Raw genomic sequence first — 6,023 nt, 5'->3', positions numbered from 1 at the left:
TCTCTCTCTCTCTCTCTCTCTCTCTCTCTCTCTCTCTCTCTCTGTCTCTCTGTCTCTCTCTCTCTCTCATCAGTTAATTAAATGTACTTTCTGATTTTTTTTTTTTAAAAAAGTATCTTTGGGAGAGTCCATCTTTCCCTTTTGTTCTATAAGCATTTTCTTTAAAGTACTGTTAGATCTCTCCATAATTGCTTGACCTATAGGATTGTAAACTATATCTGAAATAGGCTTTATGCCATAATGTCTACGAAATTGTTGTATTTGAGATGACACACAAGTGGTCTGCCATCTGTTCCCTGTGAGCTAAGGCTGATCCACATGTGTATGGGTCCCCTGAGGAAAGACCTGTTCTCCCAGGAGCTTCTAGGCTAATATCCACTTATCAGAGAGTGCATACCATGTATGTTCTTTTTTGATTGTGTTACATCACTCAGGATGATATTCTCCAGATCCATCCATTTCCCTAAGGATTTCATAAATTCATTGTTTTTAATAGCTGAGTAGTACTTCATTGTGTAGATGTACCACATTTTCTGTATCCATTCCTCTGTTGAGGGACATCTGAGTTGTTTCCTGCTTCTGGCTATTATAAATAAGGCTTCTATGAAAATAGTGGAGCATGTATCCTTGCTATATGTTGGAGAATCTTTTAGATATATGCCCATGAGCAATATAGCTGGGTTCTCAGGTAAAACTATTTCTATTTTTCTGAGGAACTGCCAGACTGATTGAAGGAGCTGGTTCTTTGAGAAAATCAGCAAGATAAATAAATCCTTAGCCAGACTAACTAGAGGGCAAGAGACAGTATCCAAACTAATAAAGTCAGAAATGAAAAGGGAGACGTAACAACAGAAACTGAGGAAATCCAAAAAATCCTGAGATCCTACTACAAAAGCCTATACTCAACAAAACTGGAAAGTCTGGATGAAATGCACAATTTTCTAGACAGATATCAGGTACCAAAGTTAAATCAGGATAAGATAAATGATCTAAACAGTCTCATATACCCTAAAGAAATAGAAACAGTCATTAATAGTCTCCCAACCAAAAATAGCTCAGGATCAGATGGGTTTAGTACAGAGTTTTATCAGACCTTCAAAGAAGACCTAATGCCAATACTCCTCAAACTATTTAACAAACTAGAAACAGAAGGCAGTCTACCCAATTCGTTCTACGAAACCACAATTACTTTGACACTTAAACTCCACAGAGATCTAACAAAGAAAGAGAACTTCAGACCAATTTCCCTTAAGAATATCGATACAAAAATAGTCGATAAAATTCTCATAAACTAAATTCAAGAACACAACAAAACGATCATCCATCATGATCAAGTAGGCTTCATCCCAGGGATGCAGGGATGGTTCTATATATGGAAATCCATCAACGTAAACCACTATATAAACAAACCCAAAGAAAAAAAACATATAATCTTATTAAATGCTGAGAAAGCTTTTGACAAAATCTAACACCCCTTCATGATCAATGTCTTGGAAAGATCAGGAATTCAAGGCCCATACATAAACATAGTAAAAGCAATATACAGCAAACCAGTAGCCAACATCACACTAAATGGAGAGAAACTTGAAACAATCCCACTAAAATCAGGGACTAGACAAGGCTGACCACTTTCTCCCTACCTATGCAATATAGTACTGCAAATCCTAGCCAGAGCAATTAGACAACAAAAGGAGATCAAAGGGATACGAATTGGAAAGGAAGAAGTAAAATTATCACTATTTGCTGATGATATACGATACTTAAATGACCCCAAAAGTTCCACCAGAGAGCTCCTAAATTTGATAAACAACTTCAGCAAATAGCTGGATATAAAATTAACTCAAGAAAATCAGTGGCCTTCCTCTACATAAAGGATAATCAGGCTGAGAAAGAAATTAGGGAAACAACACCATTCATAATAGTCACAAATAATATAAAATACCTTGGTGTGACTCTAACTTAGCAAGTGAAATATCCATATGACAAGAACTTAATGTCTCTGAAGAAAGAAATTGAAGATCTCAGAAGATGACAATTTCTCTCATGCTCAAGTATTGGCAGGATTAATATAGTAAAAATTGCCATCTTACCAAAACCAATCTACAGATTCAATGCAGTCCACATCAAAATTCCAACTCAATTCTTCACAGAGTTAGAAAGAACAATTTGCAAATTCACCTGGAATAACAAAAAAGCTAGGATAGTGAAAACTATTTTCAACAATAAAAGAACCTCTGGTGGAGTCACCATCCCTGACTTTAAGCTGTACTACAGATTAATTGTGATAAAAACTGCCTGGTATTGGTACAGTGACAGGCAGGTAGGTCAATTGAATAGGGTTGAAGACCCAAAAATGAACCCACATACTTATGGTCACTTGATCTTTGACAAAGGAGCTAAAACCATCCAGTGGAAAAAAGCATTTTCAAGAAATGGTGCAGGTTCAACTGGTGGTTAGCATATAGAGGAATGTGAATCCATCCATTTTTATTTCCTTGAACAAAGCTCAAGTCCAAGTAAATCAAGGAACTCCACATAAAACCAGATACACTGAAACTAATAGAAAAGAAAGTGGGGAAAAGCCTCGAGCTCATGGGCACAGGAGGAAATTTAATGAACAGAACACCAATAGCTTATGCTCTAAGATCAAGAATTGACAAATGGGATTTCATAAAATGGCAAAGCTTCTGTAAGGCAAAGGACACTGTCAATAGGATAAAACAGCAACCAACAAATTGGGAAAAGGTCTTTACTGGCCCTACATCTGATAGAGGGCTAATATCCAATATATACAAAGAACTCAAGAAGTTAGACTCCAAAAGAATCAAATAACTCTATTAAAAATGTTCAACGTCCTTAGTCATCAGGGAAATGCAAATCAAAACAACCCTAAGATTCCACCTCACACCAGTCAGAATGTCTAAGATGAAAAACTCAGGTGACCGCAGATGCTGGTGAGAATGTGCAGAAAGAGCAACACTCCTCCATTGTTGGGATTGAAAGCTGGTATAACCACTCTGGAAATCAGTTTGGCAGTTCCTCAGGAAACTGGACATAGGAAACTGGACCTGAGGACCCAACAATACCACTCCTGAGTATATACCCAGAAGATGTTCCAACATGTAATAAGGACACTATGTTCATAGCAGCCTTATTTATAATAGCTAGAAGCTGGAAAGAATCCAGGTGTCCCTCAACAGAGGAATGGATATAGAAAACGTGGCACATTTACACAATGGAGTACTACTCAGCTATTAAAAACAATGAATTAGTGAAATTCTTAGGCAAATAGATGGAACTAGAAAGTATCATCCTGAGTGAGGTAACCCAGTCGCAAATGAGCACACATGGTATGCACTATCTGAGAAGTGGATATTAGTCCAGAAACTCAGAATATGCAAGATACAATTCACAGACCACATGAAGCTCAAGAAGAAAGAAGAGCAAAGTGTGGATACTTTCATCCTTCTTAGAAGGGGGAACAGAATACACACTGGAGGAGATAAAAAGACAAAGTGTGGAGCAGAGAAAAGGCCATCTAGAAACTGCCCCACCTCGAGATCCATCCCATATACAGTCACCAAACCCAGACACATTGTGTATGCGAACAAATGCTTCGTCATAGAAGCCTGTTTTAGCTGTCTCCCAAGAGGCTCTACCAGTGCCTGACAAATATAGAGGTGGATGTTCTCAGCCAACCATTGGACTGAGCACAGGGTCCACAATGGAGGAGCTAGAGACAAGATACAAGGAGCTGAAGGGTTTGCAGCCCCATAGAAGGAACAATAATATGAACTAACCAGTACCCTCAGAGCTTCCAGGGACTAAACCATCAACCAAAGAGTACACATGATGGGACTCATGGCTCCAGCTTCATATGTAGCAGAGGATATCCTAGTTGGCCATCAATGGGAGGGGAGGTCCGTGGTCCTGTGAAGGCTGGATGCCCCACTGTAGGGGAATGACAGGGCCAGGAAATGGAGTGAGTGGGTTGGTGAGCAGTAGAAGGAGCGAGAGGATAGGAGGTTTTAGGAGGGGAAACCAGGATAGGGGATAACATTTGAGATGGAAATAAAGAAAATATCTAATTAAAAAAAAAGAAGAAATTACACACAAATTTAAGCATCATCAGTTTCAATCTGCAAAGGTCTTTTCAAGATAGCTATTATCTCTAATACATGTGCAGTCTCAGAATCAGCCCTTACAGATCTTGAACTTTTGAAATGTATCAGTTGTATAGTGTATCAACATATTTACATATCATATTTATCCAAACTCTATAAAATAAAACCTATAATCTATTGTGTGACATTGTTCTAAGGTAGCATCAAACATAATCTGTACTCTTAACTCAATATATTTTATCTCTATGAGATGCCATTCCAATTTCTCTAGCCTTTGTAGAATTTTTTTTATCTGGAATTACCTTTTCTGCTTTTGTTGTGGGCTCCAGATTAGATTCTTTTGAAGCTTCTTTACTCTGATATAAAGAAAGACTCCTCTCACTTTGGTTCTCTTGCCTCAAATGTGGCATTCCATATTTCAGTCCTTTTCTTTATCTAAGTCTCTTTTATTCTAATATTTATTTATTTATTTATTTATGTATTTATTTATTTATTTATTTATTTATTTTTTCAAGACAGGGTTTCTCTGTGTAGCTCTGGCTGTCCTGGAACTCACTCTGTAGACCAGGCTGGCCTCAAACTCAGAAATCAGCCTGCTTCTGCCTCCCAAGTTCTGGGATTAAAGGCATGTACCAGCACTGCCCGGCTATTCTGATCTTTCTTAAAGAGTTTATATAAATTTGTAATTATTATTGAACATATAATTATTTTTATGGTTACAGTTAAAAAAGATGTATGGGGTCTAACATATGTTCTTTTCTACAGAGTTTTCCAATTTCTAACATGGAAAATATTTTCTTTTTTTTTTTTAAAACTTTTATTGCATTATGATAAGAAAAGTAACATGATTTCAATTTATCTGAATTTGTTAACATTTAAAAACATATTTTAAGTAAATAGAATTAAATCACATTCTTGCTTCCATTTTGTACCCCAGCTCCTCCCAGAGACCCCCTTCACTACAATATATTTTTTGTCATATTCCTTAAAATTTATAAAATATTATAACAATAAAAATGAGTATTATAAAAGTTGTTTGATATAAAACAACAATAAGTTTAACAGTGTTATGTAGATGCTTGTCTACAGCAATACTGAAAATACATATGTTTTTCTCAATATAAATTTTAAATAACTCCAAACATATTAACTGTATACTTCAAAATAATACATCACTACTAATATTTTCTTAAATGAACATAAATATATAAAGTCTTTTTGTTTGTTTGTTTGTTCTGTATTTAGTAGAGTTTAAAATCTTGGCTCTTACTGTGGTACAAGCCCAAAATAAGAACAATTTTTAGACATTGGATTTCATTGTAATAAGGCTGTACTTCAATGACCCTCACATCACCAAAGGATTTTACCTCCATTATAGCTAAGCTGAGAATTGACAGTTTTGCTGCTCCAAGGAATGAATTGTAGACATGATTTTTGGATATAGACTTCCTGCTGTGGTCAAAACTATTTGACTTAAGTGAGTGACTTTATTCTCAGGCCACAGAGAACAGGTTACATTCATTTAAGAAATGGTGTGTGTCTTAAGATGGTCTATCCATAAAGTCATTCACCAACTGTTTCAATGAACAATGGTTCTGCTTGGAGGGTGGCACAGACATTAGGTGTGGGTAAGAATCTGGTTCATTGGCTGTAATAATTTGTTCATTCATCTCAGAGAAAGAGTAACTTGTAAAGTCCTCTTCCTCAAACTTGATACAAGAGCTACAAATGTCAAGCAAAGCATCGAGTCTCACTCTTTGTTGTTCTCTTTCCTCTTTCCTACAGGCCACCTCCCAAATTAATTGTCTATGTCTCCCTTGGTTATATAAACACTTTTGAAATATATAAGCTGTTCTGAAGACCATAGTATAGTGTAAAAACATGAAATAAACAATACTA

At 36.3% G+C, this 6,023-nt stretch overlaps 1 pseudogene across 1 annotated transcript in view; it reads left to right on the top strand.

Annotated features, from left to right (window-relative positions):
* LOC116091766 overlaps nucleotides 1–6,023 on the top strand; it is a 12,196-nt pseudogene that overhangs the window by 849 nt on the left and 5,324 nt on the right. The window lies entirely within an intron of this gene.

Source organism: Mastomys coucha, unplaced genomic scaffold (assembly GCF_008632895.1).
Source record: "Mastomys coucha isolate ucsf_1 unplaced genomic scaffold, UCSF_Mcou_1 pScaffold15, whole genome shotgun sequence".
Classification (NCBI taxonomy): domain Eukaryota; kingdom Metazoa; phylum Chordata; class Mammalia; order Rodentia; family Muridae; genus Mastomys; species Mastomys coucha.
The sequence above is the reverse complement of the archived record's forward strand: the minus strand, read 5'-3'. Positions and strand labels throughout refer to the sequence as shown.